This window comes from Ovis aries, chromosome 5, assembly GCF_016772045.2.
Source record: "Ovis aries strain OAR_USU_Benz2616 breed Rambouillet chromosome 5, ARS-UI_Ramb_v3.0, whole genome shotgun sequence".
Taxonomy (NCBI): domain Eukaryota; kingdom Metazoa; phylum Chordata; class Mammalia; order Artiodactyla; family Bovidae; genus Ovis; species Ovis aries.
In genome coordinates this window covers 90566412-90582770 of record NC_056058.1, presented here as the reverse complement: position 1 = coordinate 90582770, position 16359 = coordinate 90566412, and the positions used below count along the sequence as shown (strand labels likewise).

The following is a 16359-nucleotide window of genomic DNA, read 5'->3' as shown; positions in this document are numbered from 1 at the left end:
TTTTTACATGTATTTTTAGGTATTAGTGGTTACCATGGGAATTACAGTTAACATCCTAAATTTATAAAACTCTAGTTTGCATTGATACCAAGTTAGCTTCAGTAGCATACGTTGACTCTACTCCTAACTGGCTCCATCTTCCCCTTTATGTTCTTACTGTCATAGATTGTGTCTTTATGCATTGTGTGTCCATTAATATAGATTTATGATTATTGTTTTATACATTTGTTGATTAAATGAAATAGGAAATAAAAAAGAAGTTACATAGCAAAAATATAGCATTATTAGGTTTTATATTTATCTGTGTAGTGGCCTTTCTCATTGTTCTTTATCTCTTTGTGTAGCTTTAGGTTACTGTCTAGTATCCTTTTATTTCAATCTGAAGGACTTCCTTTAGCATTTCTCATAGAGCAGATAACTAGTAATGAATTCCCTTATCTTCCATTTAGCTAAGAATGTCATAATTTCTTCTTTATATTTGAAGGGTTGTTTTGCTGAATGCAGAATTCCTGGTTGACATGTTTTTCCTTTCAGTCTTTAAATATATTGTTCTACTGCCATTTAGTCTCCATGATTTTTGATGGGAAATACACTGTTAATCTTTTAGAGAAGCCATTTGAGCAGCCACTGATGTGATCAATCGCTTTTCTCCTGCTGCTTTCAAGTTTCTCTCCATCTTTGTCTTTTAGCAGTTTGAGAATAATATATCATGATGTGGATTTCTTTGAGTTTGTCCTGCTTGGAGTTTGTTGAGGTTCTTGTGCTCAGTCGCTTCAGTCGTGTCTGACTCTTTGCAACCCCATGCCCTGTAGCCTGCCCATCTCCTCTGTCCGTGGGATTCTCCTGGCAAGGATACTGGAGTGGGTTGCCATTCTCTTCTCCAGTTGAGGTTCTTGGATGTATATATTTATGTATTTCATAGAGTTTAGGAAGTTTTTGGATAATATTGCCAATATTTTTTTCTGCCTTTTTTCCTTTCTTTTCTCCTTCTGGGACTCTCGTAATATGTATATTGATATGTTTGATGGTATATCCCATAAGTCTCTGAAGCCTTGTTTATTTTTCCTGTTTTTCTTTCTACTCCTCACACTGGGCAGTTGACTCCTTCTTGAATCTGTTGTTGAATGTGTCTTGTGAATATTTAAATTTTACCTGTAATACTTTTCAATTACCAAATTTCTACTTTGAGTTTTAAAAATAATTTAATTTCTTTTAATTCTTTGTCTATGATTTTCTTTAGCTCTTTTAGCATATTTAAAGCAGTAACTTTCAAGTCTCAGTCTTGTAAGTTAATGCCTAGACTTCCTCAGGATGGGTTCCATCAATTTCTTTCTTACTTTTTATGTCCTGTGAATGAGTGACGCTTTCCTACTACTTCTTTGTGTGCTTTGTAATTATCTTGTTGCGATCTGGACATTTTGAACATTGTAATTCTGAAAATCTGGTTCTCCTACACCAAAGACTATTATTATATGATGAAGTCTGCAGTTGTTCATTTGTTTAGTGACTTTTCTACATTTTTTTTTTAAAAGCTTATATTCCTTGTCTTGTGTGGTCACTGAAGTCTATGTTTTGTTATCTCTGTGGTCAGCTAGTGACCTGACAGAAATTTCCTTAAATGTCTGGATACAATAAGAGTTAAAAAAAAAGTAAAAGGAATTCTGTCTCTTTAAATTCCATGGTGCCAGGGAAGCAGTTCAAACCATTAAGCTTGAATTAATAGCCAGCCTCTGTGCTGGCCACTTAGCGACCTGCCAGGTCACAAAACACAGAACTCTGGTTTTTTGAAGGAGAAGATCTTGCCTTGGTGCCAAAAGATTGAATCAGGAGTGGAGGATTATTGCTGCTTATGCATGATGTTGCAGTTCATGAAAATTGGCTGGCTGCTTTGTTTGTCAAGCACTTCCCTGGATGCTCCATGTGTTCAATTAGACCCCAGAGTTCTAAATTCTAGCAATTCTTGCAGCTCAATAGTTGTTTTGGTGAAGGGGCTGACTCTAGAGCTTTGTACTCTGTGATCTTCCATAATATCACTCCCTTCCATGGTCATTCTTAAAAGTGTTCCAGTTTGAGCAATACATTTTATTGTCACCCATTGGTAATTAAACGACAGGAGCAAGGGAAAAGATGAAAACAAGTTCTTACAGAGAAAATAAGCCATGAGAATCATCAATAAATGTCACTTGCTCGAAAAGTATAAACTGTCAAATGAATGCTACAGAGTTTTCCTAGTATCAGTTCCATATAGCTCCTCCCTTTAAAGAAATTTTTATTCTAGCCTAGCATCAATACTGTGAATGAAAGCCTTTGTTGGAAGCCTTGACAGATGACATTGATTTCCATTGTGAATTTAGATGTGGAGTATTGTCACTATAACATGTGAACTGAGATGTAGAGTCTGTGGGGCAGCCTTATCTCTTCCTGCTGACATGGGTGCCATATTGTCTGTCTTTCTACTTGCTCCCCTTTCTCAAAGCTGTGGGTGAGTCCTGAACAACTGCTTCATGGCTGTGTGAGGCCTTGTGTTGTGGAGGCCTGTTACAGACAATGCTCTTTAATTGGGCAGAAAAGGTGCTGCCTTGGCTTCTCTCCCATTTCAGAATGCTGAGAACATGATGTCACTGCAGCCTTTCTAGTCTATACCAGCTTGAGGAGCAGGATCCTAGGACTGAAAATCAAACCAGAGGCTTGGTATGTGGTGATAAGTGGCATTGCTTTTGGACTTTCAAATCTGGTTATAATGTAAGGAGGTACTTTTTTGAACATGGGTTAATATGTACTTACTTATTCTGAAAATTCGCTAGACTTCAGCTGCTGAATCCCACAAATGGTGATGCTCATCAAAGTTTTTGGTAACTACTCAGAAGAGAATAATAGAGTATATTAGGAAAAAATATTTTCAATAAGAGATCTTGGGTTGACTGGCAGGCTGACTGTCTCTCCAGCTCTTCTACACATACTCAGTGCTATAGGTATTAGCAAACTTAATTTTTAATAATGTAAGTAAATAAAAATGGAAATGACTTGTTTCCCTTCTTTTTGATCTATATTAAACATGCATAACTAATTTTGGTAAACTTGGGTGAAATAGTTTGCTGTGGTTGAATTTTAAATGCTAAAAAAAGAGGGTTATGAAAAAATGCCTATCAAAATATTAGCTATATCATGTGAAGGACTGAACATAGTATCTTGATAGTATAAAAAATTTCTTTAAAAATATTTTATTATACTTAAAATATCTAAATTATAATTATCTATTAAGAAACAAATAGTTTTAATCTTTTCCATAGTTCTCTATGTGATGTTAATGCAGTGTTCATTTATATTGATGCTTGAGTTTAATATTACTTTCTCTAGTATTAACATTGCCAATACCATAGCTTTGGTAATGCACATTTGAATATTTAATTATGTTTCTATAAACAGTTTCTCTAATGCTACATTTTCAGTGAATATGATGGGCCTTCTGTTAGTTCTGGCATTTGAGCGATCTTGCTTTCTATTTTTCTGTTACATATACAACGTGAAGTATTCCCACCTGAGATTTCCCTGAAGTTTCACTTGGGAAACAGAACCTAATTTGAAAGATGTTTTCTGTTGTATGTTGCTCAGATCAAGCTTTGCATTGAATCAAGCCAAATGATGAAAACAGTCCAGCCTTCTTTCCAGCAGAATGCAATTACCTCTAAGGCCTATAGTAAAAGACCAACTAATTGAGAACACTTGTCTTTGTTTTCAGTTAGCCAAGATTCTTACTAAGAGTGTCCATTTTTTAAATTCAAAAAGGTGGGTTTACTTTTAATGAACTAAGAGTTGGGAGATCTTAAAATTAAAGCATGTGCAGGTTATCCTCTTCCTCAAGGGGACATACACTACTCTTGTGCTCGTGTGAAGTAATAATGAGATACCATAAGCAAACAGTAGATGATTCATGTCAGATGGCTCTTCAATAACGTTAGGGGGGAAAAAAGCAGCTGATGTATGGGATATTGAAGGCAGATTAAGTTGTTAATGTATATTAGTATATTCTTAATTTCCTTTTAATTGAAAAAGACATATTGACTTTAATTAGAACCATTTCACAGGAACTGTCAATTAGCACATGTCAAACTAGTTAATTCAGAACAGAATTCTTTTAATTAGGGTCTGCTTTCCTTTAACTATGGGGCCAATGAAATCAGCCTTTCCTTATCTAGATTTTAAATGTCTCTAAGACATATAATACAAATGTAGACTCTTATCTATTATTAGAAGCCCATATGGATAACATTAAAATGATGATGCTGGCATTGTTCATGCAGCACAAATCAGAGTCCTTTTATGACTGTTAGAAAAAAAAAATGGCTTTGAACAAAGACTATTTTAAATACCAGATTTATCCTACTTTAAAGAGACTACAAAATTTATGACATGCATGTTCACATTTAAAGTATTATTTAATACGTCTGCTCAAATAAATGGGCCTATTCAAACGTTTTGTGTGTTCTGTCAGCCGAAGACACATAAAACATTGTCAAGCCATACAGCAACATTTTTCCCTTAAATGAACTGTAATCAAAAAGGGAAAACAGACTGAATGAATTTTTTTTGCATGACATAAAAATAGCATTGTTAACTTTCATTGCATCCAGAGATTTAATACCAATAGTTGATGCAGTGACTAAACCACTGGTAGTGAGCTAATGTGATCTTAGTAATCAGACAGTGTAAAATCCGCAACTTGGCTCTTGCTTAATGTAATGATGTGGAATTATAGCATTTTAGTTACAGTTGGCATGAGGATTGGCACATAGAATAAGCTTGGTGGGGCAGGGCTGTGTGGTGTTCACCTACAGAATAGGTATGCTTATAATTTTAAAAGAAGATTTTAAATTATATGTAAAGAGAGAGTTAATAGGAGATCCAGCTTACTTTATCATGTGAGGTTTAGTCACTATTTTACTCAGTTATAGCAAGCAAGGGTTACAGAAATTAATAAAAAGTATATTAATAAGTTAACTTTGAGATTCTAAAAATAATTATCTAGTAAGATATTATGTGTAACCTCAACTTGTTCATCTTATTGTAGGCACATTTAACTTCATAACAGTAGTGTACCTTTCTAAAGTATGCTATACTGTAACTATATCAGTGATTACATTTGTGAAACTGAATTAAATGAAGAATTGTAGTAATTTTCTAATATTGATCGACACAGGCAAAAGAACAAGGGCAATAAACAAATGAAAAAATGCTACCAAAAAACTCTATTCTTTTTCTTCCAGAGCTGATCGTTCTCTTCTGAACTGTTTCTAGAGCTACCTTACCTCTCTGTGTTTGACAGTGACAAACCCTCTATTTGACAGTGACAACCTGCATTCAGCATGTCCATATTTTGTTTAGATCTGTAGCTTTTAACTTTTTGGTGTCACTTGAATCTCTGATGAAAGATATTAATCCTCTTCCCAGAAAAATTCACATACTCATACATGCACTAAAATATTCAGGATGGGAAATCTTAACTTCTTAAAAAACAATCTGGCAAAACTTGCTAAAGGATGTAACCTCAGTTTGATATAACTAACGACTTGTAGTTTTGCAGAGCCTATACTTGGTTCTGGGAATATAACAATGAGTAAGATAAAACCTTAGCATCTGACTCACTGTGACAAGTTATTAGCACATTTTCAGAAATTACTGTATGATTCTTATTTTAACCGCTTTTACTCTCTGAACTGTTTAAAGTTTTATCTGTATTTACAAATCTTGTACAAGTATTCAATCTGAAGAACAATTTTACGTAAAAATTGTTTGACAAAAGGACTTCTTTGGTGGCTTAGTGGTAGAGAATCTGCCTGCCAGTGCAGGGGACACAGGTTTGATCCTTGACCTGGGAAGATCTCACATGCTATAGAGCAATGAAGCCCACGCCCCACAGCCACTGAGCCTGTGCTCCAGAGGCTGGGAGCCACACTCCTGAAGCCTGTGCACCCCAGGGCCCATGCTTGGCAAGAGAAGCCACCACAATGAGAAGCTGAAGCACTGCAACTAGAGAGTAGACCCACTTGCCGCAACGAGAGAAAAGCCCATGCAGGAACGAAGACCCAGCACAGCCATAAATAAATACAATTATTTTAAAAATTGCCTGAAAAATATAATTACTAGATCATTAGTGGAAGTTAATTTTATGGCTTTAACTCAACAGATTTTATTGATCCTTTTAATCTTATTTATAATTCTATTTTGTTTAATAATCATAGATAATACTAATATCCTAATTTGGACCCACCTTTTAGCTCTGTTTATTCATTTAATTATTTACAAAGAAGACATAAAGCATACTAATATCATTTTTATAAGTTAGTCTCATTTAAGCTTAAACCGTTGGTAATGATTTTGGGTGGCAGTGCTAGTTAATTTCTTGATTATCCATGATAGGTTGGCTGAGCAAGGTCTGTGCTGTATGTGCTAAGTTGCTGCAGTCATGTCCAGCTGTTTGTGACCCTGTGGACCGTAGCCCACCAGGCTCCTCTGTCTATGGGATTCCCCAGGCAAGAATACTGGAGTGGGTCGCCATGCCTTCCTCCAGGGGATCTTCCCAACCCAGGGATTGAACCTGCATCTCTTATGTCTCCTGCATTGGCAGGTGGGTTCTTTGTCACTAGCACCACCTGGAAAGCCCAAGATAGGTCTACTTTCCAGGAATATCAACACACCCAGTCTTAATTCCTTTCTATCTTAAAAGGGGTATATTTTGGGTCTTTAAGAGTGTACTATAGCATTATTAAATAAATATATAAAAATATAGATAGATATAAATATTTTCTTATATATATTTATAGATATATACATAAACACATAAATATATAAATGTATAAATAAATATATAAATATACATATGCTTAAGTATACTTATGTTCAGTTCAGTTCAGTTGCTCGGTTGTGTCTGACTCTTTGCGACCCCATGAATTGTGGCACGCCAGGCCTCCCTGTCCATCACCAACTCCCAGAGTTAACTCAGACTCATGTCCATCGAGTCGGTGATGCCACCCAGCCATCTCATCCTCTGTCGTCCCCTTCTCCTCCTGCCCCCAACCCCTCCCAGCATCAGAGTCTTTTCCAATGAGTCAACTCTTCGCATGAGTTGGTCAAAGTACTGGAGTTTCAGCTTTAGCATCATTCCTTCCAAAGAACACCGAGGGTTGATCTCCTTTAGAATGGACTGGTTGGATCTCCTTGCAGTCCGAGGGACTCTCAAGAGTCTTCTCCAACACCACAGTTCAAAAGCGTCAATTCTTTGGCACTCAGCTTTCTTCACAGTCCAGCTCTCACATCCATACATGACCACTGGAAAAGCCATAGCCTTGACTAGGCAGACGTTTGTTGGCAAAGTAATGTCTCTGCTTTTCAGTATGCTATCTAGGTTGGTCATAACTTTTCTTCCAAGGAGTAAGCGTCTTATAATTTCATGGCTGCAGTCACCATCTGCAGTGATTTTGGAGCCCCCCAAAATAAAGTCTGACACTGTTTCTACTGTTTCCCATCTATTTCCCATGAAGTGATGGGACCAGATGCCATGATCTTCGTTTTCTGAATGTTGAGCTTTAAGCCAACTTTTTCACTCTCCTCTTTCACTTTCATCATTTACTATGTTATTTTAGTCCAAATTTGCTCCTTGATTATCTGTAGCAATTTAAATTCCTTTGTCTATTTTAGCTTTTGAAAAACTGACCCTTAGTGTTTTGCCAGCAACAATTCTGACCTTACGAAGTTTATAGAACCCATGGGCCTTAACTTAGTTTAATTATCTTAATGGTATAGTGGTAGAGGTTTTATATATTGTGAAAAATTGGCAAAAACTATTCACATCATGTGTTTGTGAATCAAAACCATAGCCTTTTAACTCTGACTTTGTTAGCAGAATTTTAACAAATTATTTAAATTATTAAAAGCTATGATTTTTAATAGTTTTATCCAAACAGGAATATTCTAGAAGTCCCTAGAATGCTTCATTTAAAGGAAAGTAGCATTGAGGTTAAAATTTTTAGTGGTTACATTTTAAGAGTTAAAATAGAAACTTTCTCAATTACTTTATCTCCTTTCTAGATCCTTAATCAAGTTGTATTGATTTTATTAGGAGCTACATGCATCATTGTGTGTGGGATTTATGTTTCCTCTGTAATATACAATCCCTTCTCCATTTCTACCTAATGATAAACAGTTGTCTGGCATAAATTAATTATATATTGTAATATTTATTTATCTGTGGCTGTGTCAGGTCTTACTTGTGGCACGCAGGCTCCAGAGTGCATGGGCTTGGTGGTTGTAGCATGTAGGCTTGGCTACCCTGAGGCCTGTGGGATCTTAGTTCCCCAAGCAGGAATAGAACCCATGTCCCCTGCCTTGAAAGGTAGGTTCTTAACCACTGGACCACCAGGGAAGTCCCTATTACATTATAATTTAATAAATTTAATGTTTTGTAACTTGAGTGTTTTCATATAGCTTTTGGAAAGTGATAGATATTTGTTTCTATTTTTGTTTTTATTAGCCAATCTCAATTAGTTTGGTTCAATACTGTATTTATTGAACATCTATAATTTCCAGACACAGTTAATGTTAGGTATTATCTTATTGAATATTACTTGAAGCATTTATTTGCTTTTCTCTTGGTTGTGTGGAGTCTGTTTATTATTAATGTTCAGTGAATTAGCTATTGGCTGTTTAAAAATTATTTACTTATTGTTTTACAGTTGAAATATTTTCAAGGCCATTATCTTATGCAGGATGAATAATCCCATCATTACAGTTTAACTGTTTGCTTCACTGATATTTTTAGAAGGTTCTGCATATGGAAAAGCTTGTTCAAATTCTAGTATCACTATTTACTAGCTTTGTGTACTTAGATAAGTTACCTAACCTCTCTGAGCCTCAGTTCCCTCCTCTGAAAAATAATAATACCTACATTACAGTATTGTAAGGATTAAAAGAAATCTGTAAGTGTTGAAGTATGTAAAGCTTTGGTTTTTCCAATGGTTTTGTACAGATGTGAGAGTTGAATCATAAAGAAGGCTGAAAGTGAAAGTCACTCAGTGGTGTCTGACTCTTTGCAACCCCATGGATTGTAGCCCACCAAGCTCCTCTGTCCATGGAATTCTCCAGGCCAGAATACTGGAGTGGGTAGACATTCCCTTCTCCAGGGTTTCTTCCCGACCCAGGGGGATTGAACCCAGGTCTCCTGCATTGCAGGCTAATTCTTTTTTTTTTTTTTAATCCAGAAAATGTGTAATTAGAGATTGTATGATATACATGTTGAAAATCCAAAATAATCTACAAATAAATTATAAAATTATTAAGAAATATTGTTAGAGTTGCCAAAATGCATTGAATTCTAATTGAAAAACAATAAATACTTTACAAATGACATTTAAAATAGTATGAAAAATAATCACACATCCAGATTAATTTAAAAATATATGTAAGAACTTTAAAAATATATATCTTATTATTTTTAAAATTAATTTAAATTTATTTATTTTAATTGGAGGCTGTTGTATTGGTTCTGCCACACATCAGCATGAATCCACCACAGGCGTGCACATGTTCCCCATCCTGAACCTCCCTCTCACATCCCTCCCCGTACCATCCCTCCGGGTCATCCCAGTGCACCAGCCCCAAGCATCCTGTATTGAACCTGGACTGGCGATTCGTTTCTTATAGGATATTATACATGTTTCCATGCCATTTCCCCAAATCATCCCACTCTCTCCCTCTCCCACAGAGTCCAAAAGTGCAGGCTGATTCTTTACTGTCTGAACCACCAGGGAAGCGTGAGTGCCGAAGAATTGATGCTTCTGAATTGTGGTGCTGGAGAAGACTCTTGAGAGTCCCTTGTACAGTAAAGAGATGAAACCAGTCAATCCTAAAGAAAATCAGTCCTGAATATTCATTGGAAGAGCTGCTGTAGAAGCGCCATTACTTTGGCTATCTGATTTGAAGAGCTAACTCACTGGAAAAGAACCTGATGCTGGGAAGGATTGAAGGCAAAAGGAGAAAGAGCAGCAGAGGATGAGATGGTTAGATAGCATCACCAATTCAGTGGACATGAATTTGAGCAAACTCTGGGAGATTGTGGAGGACAGAGGAGCCTGGCGGGCTATAGTCTGTGAGGTCTCAAAGAATCGGACATAAATTAGCAACTGAACACCACCAACAACAGAAAAGCATTTAACATCATGTCAGTTAACATATTGGAGAAGGCGATGGCACCCCACTCCAGTACTCTTGCCTGGAAAATCCCATGGATGGAGGAGCCTGGTGGGCTGCCATCTATGGGGTTGCACAGAGTTGGACAAGACAGTGACTTAGCAGTCGGACATGACCGACTTTCGCTTTTCACTTTCCTGCACTGGAGAAGGAAATGGCAACCCACTCCAGTGTTCTTGCCTGGAGAATCGCAGGGATGGGGGAGCCTGGTGGGCTGCCATCTATGGGGTTGCACAGAGTTGGACACGACAGTGACTTAGCAGCAGCAGCAGTTAACATACTCAGTAAATATTTGTTCCTATCCCATGCAAGTTTGTTGTACTAACTGTCTTTACTGGGAAAAACAGCTATCTGTTAAATAAATTCACCCTCAGATGGAAATACAAATTGTTAACATGAGTGCTCTACTAATTTGATTGCTGATGGATATTAGCAATGTTCCTGGTGCTTGAGGAAAAGCTAGCTGATGACAGTCATCTACTTTTGACCAGCCGTCTTTTCTTCTCTGTGCTTGTGAAATGTTCTATGACTGTCTGAAATGGCTTCTAACAAAACCCCTTAGTTTATAATAGTTCAGTATAGGATATTAAAATATTCTTGAATAGCAGTATTAGCTCCTGAAAATACAAAAGAGGTATATAAAAATAGCCTATAATGATGCCAACCACAGGTAATTGCTATAAATATTTTGGTATGGTTTATGTATGTGTGCTGAGAATTTTAAGTCATAACATTTTATTCATAATTGTGATTTAAATGGCTGCATGGTGTTTATTTTAAATCTAAGCTTTGTTTTGAGCTTTGCATTTTTTTGTCCTTCTGCTCTAGTAAGTCATGCTGGAATACACATCTTTATATATATATATAAACTTTATTTCTGATTATTTCTTTAGGTTAATTCTTAGGAATAGAGTTACTGGCCAAAGAGAAGAAACAGTAATATGTTATAAATGTTATCCCAAATTGCTTTCTAGAAAGGTATCAGTTTATACCCTCATGAACCCCAAGTGTGACATTCTGACAGAAGAGAGTTACTTTTTTGAATATACAGTTTGGCTGGTAGTTAAGACAGTTGATTTGTATATAGTTTTTTGCTAATTGATTCTTGTGTAATTGATTCAATCTGGCACTTATTTAGGAAGAGGCCAAATAACATTCTAATGACCAATGGGATCTTGCCTGAGATTTTTAAAAAAGATGGCTTTTAGTTTAAAAGTAATGATTAAAGTAATATTTGTTAAGTGGTAACTGGTATGCCAGTGTGCCATAGTCATATCTTGATTTTTTTGTATGTGTTATGAGGTCTCTTCAGGGCTAAATGCTATAGTGATTTTTAGAGGAAAATGAGATTCTTCTAATGTGCAATTAAAATATTTGCATTATTGGCAGTATACATTATAGAGGAACTTGAGGGTAAAAATCAGCTCATTTTATTTTGTAGTAAAATAAAAAATAGGAAAAATGTGCTAACATGATAATATCTAATGAGGGAAATGTTCTGTGCAGATGTCTGTTTTTCTATTAATCCCTAAAATGACTATATACTTTTATTTATATGAGTAACATCAGATACAAACATGTTGCTAGGAATATCTATCTACTTAAAAAAAGATAAACACAACATGAGTTTAGAATTTTAATACTGTTTTAAAGGTGATTTAAACCATTGGATAATGTAAGATTTGAGATTTCAACAAAGATCTAATATCTATGTATGCCACTTCTGAGAGTTATTTAGATATTTTTCTCTTGTTTAACTGCATTTAGTACAGCTTCTAACACAGAGAAGTAAGAACTGAGTCCTGTATGATGTATCATTTATGGGGCACTGGGAAAAATAATTTTACTTGATTATTTACTTGCACCTTCTAGGTGCACTGGCAGCCAATTTTATTATATATATCTTTATATATATATTATATCTTTATTATAGTATGTAGATAACAAGGTCATATGCTTTTCAGCTAACACAAAGGGCATATAAAAAGAAAAGAACTATTTTTGTTTTGCTTTTGTCATTAGTGTTAGTTGCTCTGTTGTGTCTGACTCTCTGTGACCCCCATGAACTGTAGCCCCCCAGGCTCCTCTGTCCTTGGAATTTCCAGGCAAGAATACTGGGGTGTGTAGCCATTCCCTTCTCCAAGGGATCTTCCTGACCCAGGGCTCGAACCTGCTTCTCCTGAATTGGCAGGTGGGTTCTTTACTGTCTGAACCACCAGGGAAGGAGTTTTCACATTGTCTTTGTACACTGGACACCTTTTCATGTTTATTATACTATGCTAATAGCAGTGTCACATTTCATCAACACCAAGTTAGTGGAAATGAAAAGCAGAATGTTTTGTTGCTCTTATTATTGTTTCAGATTTTTGTCCTGTAAATACTTAACTTTAATGGTAATGAATTATTTCAGAAGGGGAATGCTTTAGGGAGATATGTTCTGTTTTAAGACAGATTAGGCTGCTAACCTAAATTTGGACCTTTCCCTTCCAAAGTTAATATATTTTGTGATACTAAGACGGATAAATAAAAATAGTTGTTGTATTTTGCACTCTTGAATGTCACTGAAGGCACAGCTTCATTGAGGAGTGGGAAGAGATGTACATGTACAAATGATCACCCTTTTGCATTGAAATTGGCATTCTTCAGTCCTGGAACTAAGCAAAATAAATAATAAAGTCACACTGCTAGCTATACATATTTTACACTAACTTCACACTAACCCTATTGGACTTGATAGTATGGGCTTGAATGTACAATGACAGAGACAGGGAGTGTGGGTTTGGAGAGTTGGAGAGATGAAACAGGGATATGTGTAGAGGAGATTAATACCCTAGGCTTTTGATTTTTAATTTGTATAATTAACTTTTTTCTCTCTCAAGTCTTGAATATAGAATTGTAATTGTAATTAATTTAAGCATAGTTACCAAAATAATGGAATAAATCATTTAAGACAGGGTATCTTGTTGTTGAATATATTGATTAGCTTTAAGTAGGTTATCATGTTAGTTTATAAATCTTAATGCCTTGTCATTTGTAAATATGCTTGATATTAAAAACATTTCTCCTCACTTTGATTTTCTTTGGTATCTAAAATTAATGGGCAAAACATGAACTTCATTATGAATTCCTCCTAAATTTTTTTTTTTTTTTACAGTTTACTTTCTCAAGACTCCTTTTGGATTACAGAGATCATGTTCTTCCTGTAGACTCCTGTGGAGGAATTTAAAATGAGTAAGTTGATGTTCTGGGGTATTATATTTGGAGAGGTATTTGACTGAAATTAATATATATTATTATGTTGGCTGCTGCTAATGTGTTAGAAATGATCCTTCAAAGAGTCAAGTTGAACACCGAGCCCAGTGTCATTTGATGAGAGCTGAAAAGAGGCACATGTACACAATCATTTATGTGTCTGATGAGACTGCTTGTCAGTTTTCATTTATTTTAACTTGAATCAGCACCGGGGTCAACTTAATAAAACAAGGTAATGCTAGGCCTTGGATTTTAGCAAACATACTTTAGTGGATGTGTCATGAGTTTTTAAAAGCAATTTGAGGATAGAAGTCAAATATGTTGAGTGTGTTGTACAGCACAGTGCCGATAGCTAAAAATATGATAGTGTGCACTTTAAAATGTTAAAGATACATCTCATGTTTTTCACTTTCACTTTCTTTACGTGCTCTTACAACAGCACAAAAGCACAAAAGAATACAAGGAAATTTTTGGAGATTCTAGATAGGTTTGTAGTACCTTAATTGTGGTGATGTGTGCACATATGTCCAAACTCATCAAAATATATACATTAAATATATGCAGTTATATATATGTCAGTTATACCTCAGTAAAACTAAAAATGATGATTATGTTTTAAAGATATGTTCTGGAGAAGGAAGAGAAGAAAATTAAACAGATGAATTCCCAGAGCATTCAGGATTCTTGATGTAGGAGGTGAAAGGGATTGGCTTCATATTTCTTTTTTTCAGTCTGTTGCATTGAGGATGAGTACCTGATACTGATCATCAATATACTGATCATCAGTACTGATACTGATGTTTATGCTGATGTTGGTGTTCTTAGCATCTAAAGAACATCAAATATACTCTTAAGAGTTTCTCATTAGAGATCTTTTCTTTTACTCAGGCCACTGATTCACAAGAAAAAACTCTGTGAAGGCAATATACAAGTGAAAAACAATTTATGACTGAGGAAGCAAAAGAGGAGGAGGAAGAGAGGTGGCAAAAGTGGGCACACAAGGGCTTCCCAGGTGGCACTAGGGGTAGGGAACACACCTGCCAGTGCAGGAGATATAAGAGACACGGGTTCGGTGCCTGGGTCAGGGAGACCCCTGGAGGAGGGCGTGGCAACCCACTCCAGTATTCTTGCCTGGAGAATCCCATGGATGGAGGAGCCTGGAAGGCTACAGTCCATGGGATCACGAAGAGTTGGACATGGCTGAAGCGACTTAGCATGCAATATTGCTAGAGGAAACGTGAGAGGAAGGAAAATGACAGGGAGTGAATGGGATTATAAAAAGAGATTTTTCTCCATTTTGCTCAGGCTTCGGCCATCTGAGGCCTGGTCTTATTCTTTTTCCTTCCATCCTGCCTGCTATCCTCTAGCTATTAAAAATCTTACTCTAATTCTGATGCTAATCTAGTTCCTTCAGCCTTCTACCTTTCCATCTGTGAATATTCTAGATTCACATGGCCATCATTACTATTACTGGTCTTCTCATTCCACTGTCAGTTGCATTTGCTGAAAGCGTTCCTTGAATAGTCAAATCCTTCACATAGTTAATTCAGTAGATTCCCTGTCAGTGATAATGCACTGTTGCCAGGCAGTGTTCTAGGCTCTGGGGATAAAATAGTTACTGAGATGAAATCTTGGTCCTCATCACACATATATATATTGCAACAGATGAGTAAATACACATTTGATTTGCTGGGGGAAAAAAAAGCAGATTAAATGAGTAGAAAATCACATAGTATCCTGCTTTAGAAAAGGCAGTCAAGGAAGTTTTCTCTGTGGAGGCGATATTTGAACAGAAATCTAAAGTTCAGAAACAAACCATATGAGTTTCCCATATCGGAAATGTAGCTGAGTTTCCCAAACCAGTTACATATCGGAAGTGTGTAGCTGGAAGTGGAATGACTCAAGTGCAGAGGCTTATGTTTGATATCTTCAGGAGTTAGTAAGAAGCACAGTAGGTAGAGGAGGAGAGTGGTAGGAAATGAGGTTAAGAGTTAGGCAGAGCCACAGTACAGCCTGATCAGGACCACAGTGAAGCCCTTGGACTTTATTCTAAGTGTGATGGCAAGTCATTACTCTTAGCGGATCGAGAGCAGGGAAAGAATGTGGACTCACTTCCCTTGAGGAGTATTTTTTCAAATGAAAGTAGAGATGCAAGGTATCAGGAGAATTCTTAGGTGTGTATCCAGTTGCATTTATTAATATAAACACTTCAGTTGGAATGGGAAGCAGTTGTTCAGGGATAGCCTCCACTGGATAACACTACTCCAGTTCTGTTTTACCTTTGGAAGAATGCTACAGTGCTGTAAGGTACTGTTTTCCTAGAAAGATTTTATTAATTAGTACTTCCAGAGACCAGTGGAAGTGAAGTCAGTGGTGGGTGAACGGAGAACCTAACTAATATCCTGCCTTCCTATCTTTTTCATTAAGCCTAGTATATAGAAGTGCAAGTAATATACTTAAGCTTATCAGTTTGTTACGAAGGGTTAGATTTTTCTTGTTATTTTGTATAGCCATTCCTGTCAGACTTTTCCCAGCCACATCCATTCACTATTGAAGATAGATGAAAGAGCCATTAGACGAGCCATTATCTTTGTGAGATTGAATGCACTGCACTTAATTACAAAGTTTTGAGTATATTAAAGCCAGGAAAGCTTTATTAATGGTTTATTAATGGTCTGCAAGGTGATAATATTATTTTAGAAGTTTTAGTGAAATTTATTGTAAGTAGGAGTCAGCAGACTGTTTCTGTAAAAGGCCAGATAGTAAATATTTTGGGTTTTGTGGGCCATATGGTCTCTGTTTTAACTCTTGTTGTTACTCTGCACAACTTTGTCATTGTAGTTCAGATGTAGTCATAGACAAAAC

General features: G+C 36.2%; 1 long non-coding RNA gene across 12 annotated transcripts in view; it reads left to right on the top strand.

The window, feature by feature from the left end:
- Nucleotides 1–16359, top strand: part of LOC105607625 (uncharacterized) — a 151307-nt gene that overhangs the window by 97032 nt on the left and 37916 nt on the right. For 9 of the 12 annotated variants that reach the window (XR_003589483.3, XR_006060033.2, XR_009600928.1 and 6 more), the window contains one exon: nt 13397–13473. This is a non-coding gene — a long non-coding RNA (uncharacterized LOC105607625). Of the gene's footprint in view, nt 1–9757; nt 12434–13396; nt 13474–16359 lie in introns of all 12 variants that reach the window. The other 3 variants (XR_009600929.1, XR_009600936.1, XR_009600937.1) reach the window with 2 other exon arrangements.